The 17396-nt window shown below is 40.1% G+C and overlaps 1 protein-coding gene across 1 annotated transcript in view; it reads right to left on the bottom strand.

Annotated features, from left to right (window-relative positions):
* CNTN4 (contactin 4) overlaps positions 1-8100 on the bottom strand; it is an 895772-nt gene extending 887672 nt beyond the window's left edge. The window contains exon 1 of the mRNA XM_049642718.1: positions 7875-8100. The gene's annotated coding sequence lies outside the window, so the exon portion shown is untranslated. The remainder of the gene's footprint in view (positions 1-7874) is intronic.
* Positions 8101-17396: the final 9296 nt, after the last annotated feature.

Genomic DNA, 17396 nt, shown 5'->3' with positions numbered 1-17396 from the left:
CTAATTACTCTCATGGACTTGTTTGCTCTACTTATTATAAAGTCCTGGTAATATCATCAATGCTCCATGAACATGTATTTTCTGAGCTTAATTTTATTTTTGATGTCTACCATGTTTTAGGCATGTGATATCAAAATATGAATATCATTAATGAATCGAAATATGTTTATTGGAAGCTTACTAGGATTTAGGCACTGAACTAAAAGTACTTTGCAAGTAGTATTACATATAGTATTCATAAAATTCCTGTGCCTTTAGGTACTATCCAAATAGTATTTGTCCATCAATAAACAAGTGATTTTAATTTATTATATCTTTTAAGTATCTGAAAATTGCAAAACGCGTATCATCCCATTATACAGCTGATGAACCTGAAATCTAGAAAAGGTAGATAACCTGCTATGACACACAATTACACAGAGTACAAAATGGATTTAAGACTGGGACGCCTGGGTGGCTCAGTAGGTCAGGCATCTGACCCTTGATTTCAGTTCAGGTCCTGATCACACAGTTCTGAGTCTAAGCCCCACCTGGGGCTCTTGCACTGACAACTGAGAATCCTGCTTGGACTTCTCTCTCTCCCCCCACTCTCGGCCCATCCCCTACTCACGCTCTATCTGTCTTGCGTGTATGTTTTCTCTATGTCTCATATAAATAAACATTTTACGCAAAATGGATTTAGGACTGGTAAGAAATCTGTGTGACTCCAAAGTCCAAGCCCTTATCCACTGTCTCCAGGAACTCTCATGGTACTGAGTGACAAGCAATATAACACTACAATGTAATATGTAGGACACTGAATTTGTCCCAATTTGCCCAGGACTTGACAGGTTTTAACACTGAACTTCCTGCATCCTAGGACCCTTCAGTCTTGGGAAAACCAGGAGGGGTGGTTACTTTCATGATAGGTGTCTTATCAGTGGCATGGAAAAAAAATAAAATAGGAGTCTGTACAGAAAAAGGCAATCATTTTTTATGCCTTAATAGTATTGAAAGAGGCTAAACAGAGTGACAATTGAGTTGAGCATTACACAAACTGTAATAAACACCCTGGAGAAAGATGGCAAGAGTAGACTAGACACAAAGGCAATGTAAACAAACACATGCAAAAAAATCAACTGGCAGGCTCTAGGGTGGGCACCTAGACTGCAGATCTGAAAGGTGGAAACAGGGAAGTGCAAATGGAAAGGAAAACATCATCTAGGAAGGAACAGGATAAATCTTATAAAAAGAAATTAAGCATGAGGATGCGGTTTTAACTTCCACTTCCCTTCACAGTTCTACAGAGATAGACTTTAAAGAAATAAGAGCTTTCACTTTATGATTTAGCGATGAATATATGTGCCTTGGTAGGGGAATGCCAAGTGACTTATTATAAGCAGCAAAAGATCTCGCCTTTCTACAGTCATTCTCACAGTGCACTAGGCCCTTTCTGGCAACGATTACTGTGGATAGGGAGAACTAATGCTCTTTCTTAAGTAGAAGGGCATGTTTCAATCCTTCAGTAGGCAAGAGAGTTTCGACCAGACCATATGCACTAAGGATGGGATAGAACCCAACGATGGAATATCCTTAAGCACTAAAAATGAGAGAGTGGGAGATGCGAACAGGCAGAGCACAGAGACCTTTTAGGGCAGTGAAAATACTCTGTATGATATCATAATGATGGATAATATGTCATCATACATTTATGTGTCCAAACTCATAGAAGTACACCACCAACAGTGGATCCTAAGATAAACTATGAACTTAGGGTGATTATGGTGTTTCAATTTAGGTTCACGTTGGGTAAAAAATGTACCATTCTGGTGAGTGATGTTGATAATGTCTGGGAGCAGGAGCATATGAGGAATCTCTGTACAGCCCTGTAAATTTTGTCATAAATCTGAAACTGCTCTTAAAAACCAAAGTCTTAAAACAAACAAAGGAATGGGATAGTAACAAAGGCCAACATTAAAAGGAGGTAAAGAGGGGCACCTGGGTGGCTCAGTCAGTTAAGCATCCAACCTTGGCTCAGGTCATGATCTCACGGTTCATGAGTTTCAACCGCATCGGACGCTGAACTGTCAGATTCTCTCTCTCCCCCCACTCAAAACAAATAAACAAACATTTTGAAAAAGGAAGAAAAGGAATAGATACTTATCAGGCAAATAACACACGCACACACACATACACACCCACACTGCTTTCTCCATACCTAAAGTGAGAGAAATAGAGAACTGGCCAGTAATCTCACATTTATTTATTAGAAATCTGTGACTTACCATTTGTTGAAAATCTGCTAGTTATTCACCATACCACTTTTTCCGGGCACTCAGTGTGACTCCATTTCTTAGCTTTCCTTGCAGGGAGGAATGGCCAAGTACAAAAGTTCTGCTCAATGCAGTGTTAGCAAAAGCCATGATAACCACTCCCAGTATGGGCTTATAAAAACATCCTATGAAACTTGCCAGGACATTTCTCTCCTCACTCCTTGCCTGAATATGGACTCAGGGGACTTAGGAGGACAAAGCCAGGAAGAGGATAAAGAACTTGATTCCTTGAATGACCCAATGGAAAGCCACTTTATCAGGACTTAAGTACTGAACTATGCCACATGAGCAAGAAGTAGAAAGTATTTTAAGTCACTAAAAATTTAGACTTTACCTGTTACACTTTTCACTAGGCCCTGTGGGACCTCACTCACTGGGACTCTGAAAACATTATAATAAGCAAGTTTAAACCTTTCTGTCCTTCTACCCCATTAAATCATAAAAAGGGACTTACAACACACACACATATATATGTATATATACATAGCACGGGTGTGAAGAAGTTTGGATGCAAGGTAAATTTAAAAAAGAATAAAGCACATTTCTTAGAACAAAAGGTTCAGGGAAAATGAGAAGGAAATGAACATGGTCTTTTGAGAAAGAGGTGACTGAGAAGCATCCAAGTATATCTGTTCACCTACATGATGAGAACACGAGTCATTAATTAATTGGGAAGATGCCACAAATACATACTGAACAAGAAGGAAAAAATGACTCCATAATATTGGAAAATGAATGGTCTTGGCAAAAAATACACTCTCAGTATTAACCAACTCACATTTCTACTGCGGCTATTTGGAAACAAAACTGTAAGAGGTATTTTTGCAAAGGACAAATACACAAGAAAGGTGAGAAGAGGCAAATTCTCTAATATAACTGGGACACCATAACAGGATGAGAACAAAGGGATCATTTACTTGTAATCCTAGTGTCCTGTAAAAGAAAAAATTCCCTTTAGTCATGCAGTAAATAAAAAGTTTTGCAAAGCTGAGAAAACAAGGGAAGAATTTTCTTTCTTGGAATTTGGGGGTGTTGATGAAGAACAATGCTTTTGATCAAAAGGAAGATGAGGGGAGAATATTTTACTTGTGAAATTGCCAGAAGGAATATGTGCTTAGGCTAAGAAGTTAACAAGAATTTATCTTTACATACTGCAGCATAAAAACAGTAGCCAAGGATTCCCACAATGAAAGTTTAAGAAAAAGGTTATAATTCAGGGCATATATCCTGAAAATTAATTATAAATGAAGAAGCCTAGTCATACAGAGTCTTACTTTAAATACCTGACCCAAGGAGGTATTCAAGATAATGCTATATCATATCTAATTATACTCCATTAAATGTTAGATTAGAGATCATCTTTTTTCTTCTTTAGGATTTTTAATTTCTCTCCAGCTTTTTTATACACACAAAAAGAAAACAATAGTCCAATGGCTACAACAAGAAAAGTATTAAGGCAAGAATAAACAAGAAGTGTAATGAAGCTGTTAAGAAAATCAACTCTAGAGCCAAAGAACTGGTTCAAATCCCAGCTGGGCCCACTTACTGGCTATGTTGAGCAAATGACAATTTCTCTAAACCAAGTTTTCCTTATATATACAACAGAAACAATAATAATACCGATCTAGCAGGGCAAAGAGCTTAGAAAAATATCTCAAAAATAATAAGTACTATGCATGTTTTATCTGCTTCTATTATCTTTTTCCTTATAACTGTCCTGGCTTTTCCGCCAGGAAAACCAGGGTTCGGGGAAGGAAAAGGAAGTAACATTTACTGAACATGGAGGAAATGTCACATATAGTGATAGAGTGTCAGAAGTACTGGCTGTTCCCCCAACCATTTCTTCTCCTTCCTGGAAACCCAGCTGTACCACATTGCCCAGCCTCTCTTATAGTAAGATCCACCCACATACAACTGAGTTCTGGCCAATGGAATGAAAGCAAAAGTTATATGGAGACCTGCAGGTCTGGGCAATTAACATTCTCCAAGTCTTTCTCCTTCCAAGGCTGAAGTGACCCTGCTGAAGATGACAGAAGTCTTGGAGGAATGCTGCCAAGATCATCCAGTTGGGGACTTAACAGGAATGACAGTATGTCATATTGGAGGAAGTACACTTTTCTGATTCATTTGTTACAGCTGTTAACCTCCCCAACCTAACAGAACTAAGCTCCATACCTATACTCTCAGGTTTAATCCCTATCATGATGGCTCGAAATAAATGTTATCAAAGTTTATAGCTAAGGAAACGAAAACTCCAAGAAGTTATGGAACTATCCTGTCCAATATCATGAATGTAATAAGTGGTAGGGCCACATCCAGGTTAATCTCCAAGGTTTTTGATCTTTCCACCCTCCACACAATATTGCAACATGGAAAATGTCTTTTTTTTCTCGGTCTTACTGATTTCCTCACTTTTTTAACCACTGGAACTTCATTCTTTAAATTTAAACTTTTTTTTTTTCATCTGTATATCCCATTTGGGAGATCCAGGATGACCCCTCTATTACATTCATCTCTTCTGCCTCATTCCATCCACATGTGTTCATGACCAGGAAACAATGCTCTTAACCCATCTGTTACAGGAGACACAGATTTCTAGCAGTTTTCCAACTGGCTACTGTATCAAAGATGGTGAATGGCAAAGCCAGAGATAAGAAAAGGTAAAAACTCCCAAACTATCAGTGATTTCCAAAGTGGGCTGTATTCACTGGAGTACATAAAAATATTAGAACTTCTGTCTCATAATTTTTGCCTTATTTATCCTTTAGTTTTATACACATTTTATAATATAAATATTATATGAATATAATAGTATATGTGTATAACTTATAAATAAATTTTAGCGAGTATGGTCAAATTTTCTTCTGATAGTATATAATAAAAAATAAAGACCAGTAAGTCTAGGTAATAAATCCGGTCTCCCCCCTCAGATTTAAGATACTGTGTTACAGAAAATGAAAACAAGAAAACTTTCCACATCTGTGCATACAGACATCTCCCTGCTTACCAAATAAAATAAACTAATTCAATTAAAATCATATAAAAACATGTTTTCACAAACGATTAAATTCTTTAAATAAAAATCAAGATTAAAGCTAAAGTACATGATGTCAATGTCTCTGAGTATAATCAAGAAGAATCCAACAAGTTAAAACAATTATCAAACTTGGCATTATTTGGAACTATAAAGGAGTTTTCTTCTGAAAAGTATAGTCACTCAGGTTACCTTTATTTTTAAGAAATAAACTCAAGTAACAGATGTCCTGTGTACCTTTCAGAAGAAAAATTCCAGCCAAAAGATTTAGTGCTTACAGGGAAAATAATTAGAAAACCTACTTCTGAATAAAAAAAAGAAAAAAAAAGAAAGTGAACTAGGCAAAATCAGTGGATGATATAAAAGCCAACGTTAAAAGGCTTGCTCTCTATTCACTCTTAATGTCCCACCAACATGAAATGACTAGAGAAAGAGGTGCTAGGCTGACTCAAGGAGACAAAGTCCCCCAAGTTAAAGGAACTAAAAGCTGTTTTCATAAAGACTGCAAAATAGAAAATCTGCCTCTGCTGAAATTTTCATGCATCTGACCTGCACCCTTAAACAGCAGGTCTTTTCGCTGATTAGTCTTACCCCCTAATTTAAAAAGGTCAGTTTCTCAATGCAGGTCACCTCCAACCTGGCAGAATCCACACTGAAAAATAATGAGGTTTACCATTACCATTCCTTCTCATCAATCCAGAGCAGCTGAAGTTGGTTTAAACAAACAAAAATCAGTAGCATTTCATAAGGTGGCGAAAACAATATTCCCAAGCAATTTTTTTTTTAATCCTTAGCAACCTAACATTCCCACCCTGCATTGTGGACAGTCACCTAAGTCTTGAATGAAATCAAGGCAAAGAGAGCAAGAATAAAGTTATGGGAGAAACGTGACTTTTCTCATGAATGCCACAAAAAGCACCTCGAGGTGTCTGTATCCTTGACACAGTGTTCTTTTTCACTCACTTGGGCAGAGACAGAACAAACTTGTTCATCAGCCCGAATGTAAATGCTTCTGCGTGGACCTGCCTGCTGCAAATCTACCCCACTCCTTAAAGGACATAAACCGCAGATCTCAAAATACAAAAATAAGAGCACATTCCAAATTATTCCTCTGAGTGACTAAACAAATCAATTACATGGAATTATTCCTTAAAATATCAAGCTCCCATCACAAGAAACTGCAGACTCTTCCCGTGCAATCAAAAGACAGTTATTCCGACAAACATGTCCCCGCCCCTATGTTGATTTCAGCAGGAAAACTAGAAAAAGTTCCAGGAGCTTTCCTTCCAGGAGCTCCTCCTTGCAAACAAACCTCCAACGCACCCCAAGATCCACCACCCCACCTCCACGCAGACCACCCACCCAGAGTGATCAGTCGCAATGATTCGCCCTACACTACCTCCGCAAGCCTTTCCGCTGCAAATCTGGAGACCCCAGCCAGCAGCAACCAACCTCCTTAGCTCCTTCGCTTTGCGCGAAGCTGCCTCCTTGCTGGGGATCCGCTGTGCTGCAAGAATGTTCCCATGCATCAGACTCCTTGACTGGCTCGCGTCCTCTTACCCCCAACTCCACACCTTTAGTAAGTAACAATGTATACACAAGCACAAAGAGAAAATGCACACAGGTTTTGAGCCCTCTGCTCCGTTCCAGAAGCAGAGTGCGGGTTGGTGTCCGTGGGGTGCCCGGCGCACATCTCGTGGACGTCTGGGTCGAAGGAGCAGACGAGGCGGTAGTCTTTGCCATTGCAAAGAAACTGCAAATCCCCCTGAAATTGGTGGAAATTTTCACGCCACCCCGACAAGCTCCCTGGGCAGAGCCTGGGTATACCACGTAACGTGTCACAAGAGCGGGGACCCGGACGGAGTGATTCGCCGCTATACCCCCCGCGCTCAGACAGAGCCTGGCACAGAGTGGGCGCCTCCAAAGTCCATGTCTGTTCCGCTAGGGCTCCCTCGACCACGGCTACCGACCCCCTGTTCTCTTGAGTCCTAAATCGCCTCAAATAACAGCCCAAGTTCGCCTTTCTCTACCGTGGGCTGCACAGCCGGGCAATCGGAGCCCGGAGTATCAACATCGGAAGGAAACTCTCGCCAAGAACCGCGCGCCGGGAGCGAGGGCGCACGGAGAAGGGGCAACAGCGTGAACCAGTTGAAGGAGCGGATTCTAACGATTCCCCAAGCATTATGCGGTCTAGGCTACTTGTTCTCTAGCTGCCCGGCAGAGCAACAAACTTATTTTCTGACTAAAAAGGGTCGCCGTGGGGTGAAGGTGGCGCCGTCGGTGCCCTGCCTACTCCCGGCTTCAGGGCGCTCAGTTCCGGCTGCGCCCCGCCCGCAGGGCTGCCCCGCTCAGGGCAGTACGGCCCTCAGCCCCTGCCCAGCCCTGCAGGAGTGGGAGCCCCAGGGAGCCCCTCTACACTCGGCAGCCTCCGAGGACCATGCCCTTTCCCCAAAATCCGCGAGCCGGAAAGCCCCGGGGCAGCAGGCGCCCAGGCTGGAGCGGACCCTGCCTGCTCGCGCCTCACTTACCCTCAGCACCTGAGCGCGGCGCCCACTACAGCCTCCGGCGCGACGCGGGCACAGCCCGAGGGTCCCGCTGTAGTGGCGAAGCTTCCTACTTGCGACCAATCCTGATGTTGAACCCGGTGCTCTGTCTGGTGCCGCGCTCCGCTCCCTCCCAGCGCTCGCGGCGCCTCCAAAAACCTGGCGCGGCGGAGTTCAGGCAGCCGGCTCCCCAGCCTCGAGGAGGCGGAGACGCGTGGAGAAGAGGAGAGACGCTGGGGGGCGGGGGGAGCCGGAGCGCAGCCGGGCTGAGCATGCGCAGCGCGCGGCCCGAGGAGGCGCAAGCCCGGGTGCAGCAGCACCTGCCCGCCCCTGGCCGGGAGACGAGACTCCCAGCCCCTGCGCGCAAATCCGCGAAAGGGCGCCTCACCTGAACTCGAAACACCTGAAGACAATTAACCCGGTTCCGGTGCAGGAGTGTGAAGGATGTCCTGCTGAGCGATGGGGAATAAGAGCCGCGATGCCTCCTTCCTTGGCTACCCTAGTGTAGGGGCACAAGGAGGCGCGACCTGCGCGGTACACAAACCTCGGGCCTCCAGCAGACCGGGAATTCGTGGAATCTTTAAGGCGCTCTAGCCAGGGAAACAAACACTTCTGCTTTGGGGCTGAGAATCGGCGAATCCGGGGGGGGGGGGGGGGGGATGGGGGGGGGGGGACAACGCTGAACTTGAGAAGCCGGAAGAGGGGGCATTTGGAAGGTTTTACCTACTTGTCCTTAGGCAGAGGGCATTGGCCAGACAGGCTGTGTTACTGACCTGTAGTCTCATACAGTGTGCTTTCAAGCGGGCGGGGGGGGGGGGGCGTGAAGGGGAGAGAACAGTTGCGATGAAATAAGTACAAGGATCAATTTGCGGTGTGTGGGGCTGGAGGGGGGAAGCACTGAAAGCTTTGTTTATTCAAAAGCATGTGCTTTGGACAATGACGTTACTCTGAAATTTCTACAGACTGTTGTAGTATTTTCTCGCAGAAATGGCTCTCTTCACCCCCAGCTCAAAACCTCAGGGTAACAATGTCCCAGCCCCCCTCACCAACTTTGTGCAAAGTGAGTCTGACAGGCAGCGGAACGCCAGTCGGGTCAAACTCATTGGCATGCATTTCCAGCAACCCCAAGAGAAACTCGGGTTCCTCCGAAGGGAAAAAAACCCCAAGGGCTTTGCTGAACCCCAGTCTTGTGCGTCGTTCAGCAGTTCAGAGCTACATAAACAGCTTCTGACCGTTTACACAATCATGTAAACCTACACTGACATCTCCATTATGGGGAAAAGGTGTTAACTGGAAAACTATTTTTAAACTACTGGAGTAAGCAACCAACTCCTACAAATACAGGCAGCTACCTTGGTCACACAGTTTTGTGTTTTATGGTTTTGATTTTTTGTTTTTTTTTTCATTCCTGCTCAGGCAGTGGGCAAATTCAGAATTGGTGGTGTGTTATTCTTGCGATCAAAGTGTTCACCACTTGAAATTCCTCGGTTTTCCTTGTTTCTGAGATTAACGCTAAAGAAAAGAGTTTTTGTTACTGTTCCCCAGATTTCTTGATTGCTTACATTTGGATAGATATTGTAAGTCCCCTTCCCCACATCCATGTGGTGCGTTTCTCCAATGCAGGCACTTTTGCAATACCGGAATGTTGGTAATGCAAGAATTTTCCATGGTAAATAACTAGTTAAGATGAATTGTTTTTACTCACTCTAAAGGCTTTTGTGTTCCTGCCAGAACCATGACTTATAATGTAATGACTTTTAGGTTGATTGTTTTTCTGCACCTAGTCACTTAAAATTACACATATGATTTTCAGTAAAAATATATGTGACAAAAAAAAAATGCCTGGCCAGAATTCTCCAGAAAATATTCCTATATATACATGCATAGTCTTAACATGTTCAGAAAAAAAAGTGATGCTTTAAACTTGAAATAAAATTTCAATGAGAAAAGAATAAAGTAGGCTGTTACGGTCTCCCCAAGAGACTACAAATTGAAGCAATTTTCAAAGTTTTATTAAGATTTAGGGCAAAGTCTCTTAACAGTGTTTCCAAATTTCAAATTCAAATACTTTTGTTTTCATTCTTTCCTTTAACCCTTCTTCTATATCTATTATAAGCAACACATTGTATTCTAGTAGGTTCTGGGAAACTAAAAATGACCAAAACTTAATATCTGCTCCACTGTTTACCATGCAGTTGGAAAGACAGGCATTATGTATCAGGAGAGACAGATTTGGGTCGTGTTGAGGGGATGTCAGTTAAACATTAAGATGAGAGGCATTTTTTTTTTCTTTTCATCAATAGGGCCACACAGATCAAATGCTAATCTTTATCAGCACATCCCCAACATTTTCAGAGAAGAGCCATATCCCCAACATTTCCCTGAGAAGAACAGTGGCTACTTTAAAATACAACAAATAAGTCAGTCCCTTTTTTCAATCCCACAGGAAAGACTAACACCTCTACCAAGATAGAAAGCCTCTCACTGAAGCTCCCAGGATTGGAGAGTTTTCTTAGGAGAACCAGCCCCTGCCAGGAGATAAGACGACGTCCTCACCCGTGTGTCCCTGCATATCTGGGGCCCTGGCTGTGTGTCAGTTTCTTGCTCAGGGAAGCTGTCATTGGGATTCTGTGGGGGGAAATGTTCCAAACGAATCAATTAATGCTGCCAGCAACAAGTTCAATACCACTGCACTGAATCCCCTGCTCTATCTGTATCAGTGCATGAATGAATTATTGGTGCTCATGTAATTTGCAAATAATCATCATTATAATGCAGTGAAAAATGTCTCCTGCCCCAGTAGCCTAGGTAGCATGTAAGCAAAGAACTGCAATAACTCCACCCATCACACCGCCTAAAATAATTACTTACACACATGTGAGGTTTTACTTCCAGGTCTTTTAATATAGCACTATCTATGTGGACACAAGGTCACCTCCTACACTCATTAAACCAATGTGAGCAAAGTGTGATAATTCTTAAGGGAAATCAACGCTGAAAATGCTTTTGACTTTTTGGAGACATGGGCAGAATACATCATCAGGTTAGAGTCAGCATGCAACAGTTCTAAAAACTCCAGATAGGAGATCTCCCTGTCTGCTCTTGTTATTCCTTCCCCCTACATCCAGGGGAGTGGGGGGTGAGGGGGGGTGGGGGTGGAGAGTAGTTGTGGCTTTAATATAGGAGGAGGAAGGAGGAAGAGTATCACAGGAAAAGAATTATGTCTCTTCTGACCAATCTAATTTGATTCAATTTTCTTCTTACACTTTGTATCCAGTAGGATATAAACAAACTCAAAAACAGCACCCTCTTTGTTCTAAATGAGTTGAATAATGTCATCCAATGACAGGGGTGCCTCACTCAGATAATATGCACCTTAGTTTTGTCATTTTGTTTATTTTAATGTATTTGGTGATTAGATAGATCTTCGGGTATAAAACACCACTTCTATCCTATCCCCATTTTAAAACCTACCTTCAAATTCACTCTAATCAAGTGGATAAAACAGTATTTTTTAAAGAATTGTGTCACAAAGAGCTTTATGTAACAGATATAATAAAACAGAGCTCAGGTAAGGACTTTGAGATGTCTTCCCAAGCTTCCTTCTATGCAATTGTTTTAGGTGAATGATTGATGCCTGAGCTTCAAACTAAGGGCATCAGAATAATAATGGCCACATAGTGGGATAATGATAATTAGCACACAAAAGCATCATTAATTGCCATGCAGGTTGTGACACACACTGACAGACAGAGCTAAAGTAAACTAGAAGCCTGACACCCCAGCCAAAACACCTTTATAAACATGGCTGTGAGACTCCCACTGAATTTAAGCATAATGAAGTTAAATTAGGAATCAGCTGTGCTCCCCTCCACACTTTTTCCAGATTTTATTAGATTCTTTACATAAAAATGCAAAAATAGAAGTTCCAGAAGTCCTTACTTTGCAAAAGTAGGTAGTTGATTTTCGTTGTGTGTGGTAGTTATGTTCTATAAACTCTCTACGAACAATGAATTAGTAACTACTAAAACCATTGCTCCTAGGAGAAATAGGTTCCTGGGACCCTCTGGTGATAAGATTTTTCACAAACCTTTCACAATCAATACACAAACCTTGTTTTATGTGTACTTCTGCTTAAAGACACCTTATTTAATATGTATTGTTGATTCATTAACATTGAACTCACAGCCAGCAGCATACTCATGCCTGAACAAAGCTTACCCAGCACATGCATTTTCTCCGTAAGGCACAGCACATGGCCTTCTTGCCTTTAGGAACATGAGACAGCACTTCAGCATTATACTTTGGGCCACTTCAAGTAGCAAGATAACCATAAAAAGCACAAAAATTTTGAAAAATGTGGCAGCAGATGAACTGCCAAAAAGACACCACTTTATAATAGGAGAGATAAAACAGGAAGGCACAGCATCATCCTCAGGTATAAAGCACCACTTGTTTTTATCCCTGTAGACTTGTAGACTTCAATGGGGAAAGTTGGCAACTGGAATTTTTCACTATTCTGTGTCCACAAATGACGCAAAAGTGTCACAAATATTGACTTGGGGTTTACAAATGAATTTTGGCAAGTAGGCATGGCAAATAAATTTTACATATGCAAATATGGAATCTGTGAATAATGAAGAAACTATGAAAAATCCCTTTTCAATGGCTAGCCACATTAGTTCATATAGTATGTGTTCAGTTTACAGATAGTCAATTTACACTCATTTGTTTTAGGAACCCATTATTCTGAGGAAAAAGGTGTATTTTGTACTATCAAAGACTGTCTTCTGCCAGCTTCCTCAAAAAAGTTTTATATTACAATCACATAGGACTTATCTATTTTTACAGACTACAGCCACTTTGTGTTGATTCCAAAGTGGATTTTGGTATTCTTGTTATTGTTCAACATTATAATTCATGTACTTGTTCACAAAGTAGAATAATTTCCAAAACTAAGGAGAAACAAAGATGAAGCTCAATGAACTGAAAAGTGTATCTTTTTAGGAACTGAGAAAACTGGATTTCTGGTCTTGACCCCCAAACAATGTAATCTTAGATAACATAAGACTGGCAATTATCCATGCAGAAGGCTAGATGCAGAGGAAACCAATCCATGGGCTATAATTAATCAGTCAGATTCTACCTATCAATTTTTTTTTGTTCTATTAAAACTATTTAGGAAATAAATGATTTGTATATGAATCCTTTACAAATATTGTTAACAATTAAAAAAATAAACATTGTTAACAATTCAGGTTTAAGGGTCCAGCCCATGTTAGGAATTGTTATAAGATATTCCCCACCAATCCAGGCTTTCTAGTATTCATGTCCTTATTTAATTCCTTTCCTTTTAACTGTTGGCTAGACTTACTGATTCACTATTATTGATTCATTAAAATGATGGATGTCACTTTCAACATTAGGTTACACAAAGACTGTGGCTTCTATCTTGAGTGCGCTCATTCTCCCAGATTGCCGGCTTCCACATGGTGAAGAAAATCAGTCAGTCTATGGAAAACTCCACATGGCAAATAACTAAGACCTGCCAGAATTCATTGGAATAAGTTTAGAGGTGGACCTACTGAGTCTTACCAATGGCTATGTAAGTGACTTTGGAAGCAGATGATCCAGTCCCTGTGAAATCTTAAAATAATAAATCACTGGCCAACAGCTTGACTTTGACTTCACGAGAAACCCTCAGCCAGAAACACTCCCGCTAAGAGGTACCTAGATGGCAGAGAAAAATAATTAATAATAATAATAATAATAATAGAACAATTAGTGTTTATTAGTTTAAGATCCTATGTTTTGTTGCAATTTGTTACATAGATAGCTAATTCACCCCCAAGATATTCTGATTTAATAAGTTTGGGGTATGTGGGTCACCTGGGTGGCTCAGTCGGTTAAGCGTCCAACTTCAGCTCAGGTTATGATCTAGTGGTTTGTGAGTCTGAACCCCGATTCGGGCTCTGTGCTGACGGCTCAGAGCCTGGAGCCTGCTTCGGATTCTGTCCCTCACTCTCTCTCTCTGCCCCTCCTCTGCTCATGCTCTGTCTCTCTGTGTCTCAAAAATAAATAAAACATCAAAAAAATTTAATAAGTTTGGGGTATGTGAGTTTTGCAAAGAAACCAAGTGATACTAATGCATGTGGTTCCTCAACAACTCTCTTATAAACCCTGGTGTTTGGAGATGAAAGAGTTACAAAGAAATTAGAAAGTTAATCAATCATATATCTTTCATTTTGTCCTAAACAATTGATCCTATATGCACATAAGCACAATTATATATTTTCTAAAATATTTATTTTCATATTTCACATATTGTTTTAATATCATTTTCTTCCTTGACAATGTGTCCTCATTTTTTTCCCTATCACTAGTTTTCTATGCCCTAATTTTTAAAATCTTGATATTTCATTTTAGAATATGCCCAAAATTAATCAATTATCCACCAATTGTTCAATAGTAAATCATGTATGTTTTGCCATGATAAGTAAATCCTTGATAAACATATTGAAGTGATATTTTACATAAATCCTTTATTATTGTTTATTTGTTTTAGAGAGAGAGAGCAAGTATGAGTGGGGGAGAGGGGTAGAAGGAGGGAGTAGAGAGTATGGTGGGGAGAGAATTTTTTTTTTTAATTGAAGTTAGTTATCATATAGTGTAATAATATAATAATAATATATAATAATATAATAATAATATAATAATAATATAATAATATAATAATATAATATATAATATAATATATATAATAATAATATAATAATATAATAATATAGTGTAATTTCAGGAATATAATTTAGTGCTATTCACCACTTACATATTACACCCAGTGCTCATCCCAACAAGTGCCTTCCTTAATACCCATCACCCATTTAGCCCATCCCCCTACCCTACACCCCACCAGCAACCCTCAGTTCTCTGTATTTAAGAGGAGAGACAGAGAGAGAGAGAGAGAGAGTGCATTTAAAGCAGGCTCCATGCTCAGTGTAGAGCCCAACATAGGGCTCAATCCCAGGTCCCTGGGATACAGACCTTACTGAAATCAAAAGTCAGATGTTCAACCAACTGAGCCACCCAGGCTCCACTCATTCTTTATTTTTTTTAATAATTTTTTTAAAGTTTATTTATTTTGTGCTCGCTTCGGCAGCACATATACTAAAGTTTATTTATTTTGAGAGAGAGAGAGAGAAAGAGAAAGAGAGAGAGCAAGTGTGCACAGGGTGGAGGGAGGGGCAAAGAAAGTGAGAAAGAGAATCCCCAGCAGGCTCAGTGCTGTCAGCACAGAGCCTGACTCAGGGCTCAAACTCATGAACCATGAGATCACAACCTGAGCCAAAACCAAGAGTCAGGCACTTAACCCACTGAGCTACCCGGGCGCCCCTGGAACCCCTCATTTTTAATTATTAAATTCTTTGGGGTAGATATTCACGATTTCCAAAAACTAAAGGTAGGTGACAGCTCTATGTCTTATGCTCAACACCCTCAAAACAATGTAGTAAATTATAATAAAAGAAGATTCAAGTCTAAATTCTGCACATGTAAGAACAGAGCAAGCCCATGTAAAAACCAATCATTCAACTGTGAGCTCAACAAAGTGCCAACTCTGTATCCTATAGGCTCTCCAATGACTCTTTGAATGAAAGATTCCCTAGAGGCAAATGCAACAATATTGCAAAGGCAAGATTCAGTTAACATTTTAATTGGAGTCCGGCAAAAAATCCTCTGAAAGGTGCTCAACACAGAAATGATTGCAAGCATAAGCATAGGACACCATTCCCAGGAATATAAACTATTGAACACACCAGATTCTCATCCCATGTTCTGCAGAGCAACATTCACTGCAATCTTTCTAGTCAAACCCATATCTTGAGCACCACTCATTTTACCAGTGAATGATCATTGCTACTTCAATTATGCCAATTAACAAAGCTTTTATCATTGATCTTAAATACAGTTAATTGAATCTCACGTGGTTTCTGATAAGAGGCTTTTTGATGCTAACTACCCATGTCTGGAATATATATTCTTGATTAGGGAACTACAAAAGTTAACTAACCCTGGCAAGAGGGTACGTTAAAACCAATACACATGCACACATGCACATAGCCACTAACCATACATCACACTCTGCTAACATTTTTAAATGGACTGAATGCAACATAGCAAAGTAATGCACACTTTTAATATTACGTTTATTTTGCCAAAGTTTGCATCAAGTTGCTCTTTCATCAGTGATATATTTTCCCAGTTCCTTGCAAACTTGCTAACAGAATAATATAATTCTACTTATATCTTTTCTAACTTGTGGACATAAAGTGTTTCTCACTTTTCTTTCTTTATTGCTAGTAGGGTCAAACTTTTACATACTCATTTGTTTTCTGCATCTTATGAAATGCCAGTTTGTGTGCTTTGTTCATTTACTTATTTGAGCGCTAATCTTTATCCTAAAGATTTTCCAAAGTTTTTGGTATATTTAAGATAATACTATTTTATCTGTTGCTAATATTTCCTTGAGTTTTCTTTCCAACTTTAGAAATATACATATATTTTACATTCTTGTGTACTCAAATTTATTACCTTTTCTTTATATTTCTATCTTTTTTCCAGCTTTGTTAAGATATAAGTGACACACAATATTGCATAAATTTAAAATATACAATGGGATGTTTGGTAGATGGACATATTGTGAAGTATTTACCACAGTAAGATTAACACATTCTTCACATCATGTAATTACCTTTTTTTGTTACTGTTGAGAACATTTAAGATTTACTTTGTTTCTTCATTCCTTTTCATTTTTTTATTTGTTTTATTTTGTTTTGCTCCTCTATCTGAATAATTTTGAATAATGTCTCTAAGCTCACTGATTCTTCCTGTGGGTCAGTTGGCTGTTGAAGCTTTCTGCTGAATTCTTCCCTTTGACCACTTTATGCCTCAATTCCAAAATTTCTGTTTGGTTCTGTTTATGTTTTCTATCTCTTTGTTGAATCTCTCACTTTATTCGTGTATTGCTTTCTTTTTTTTTACATTTTTTTAGTTGTATTTATTTCTTTTCAGAGAGACAGAGACAGTGTGAGAAGGGGAGGGGTAGAGACAGAAGGAGAGAGAGAATCCCAATCAGGCTATGCAGTCATCACAGAGCCCAAACTCACAAGGGCTCACAAGCTCAAACTCACAAACTCGCAAGGCCCAAACTCACAAAACTATGAAGTCAGGACCTGAGCTGAAATGGAGAGTCAGATGCTTAACCCACTGAGCCACCAGGCACCCCTCATATTGCTTTCTTGATTTATGTAAATTGTGTATCTGTGTTTCCTTGTAGCGTTCTAAGCATTTTTAGTACACTTATTTTATTTTTTGTTTCTGTCCATTACTTTGGGATCAGTTACTGAAAGATTACTATGTTCCTTTTGTGATACCATGTTTTCCTGATTCTTCATGATCCGTAAAGTCTTGCATAGGTGTCTGCACATTTGAAAAAATAGTCACCTCTTC

The sequence above is a fragment of the Panthera uncia genome, chromosome A2 (assembly GCF_023721935.1).
Source record: "Panthera uncia isolate 11264 chromosome A2, Puncia_PCG_1.0, whole genome shotgun sequence".
In the NCBI taxonomy this organism is placed as follows: domain Eukaryota; kingdom Metazoa; phylum Chordata; class Mammalia; order Carnivora; family Felidae; genus Panthera; species Panthera uncia.
This window is presented reverse-complemented; position numbering and strand designations above follow the sequence as displayed.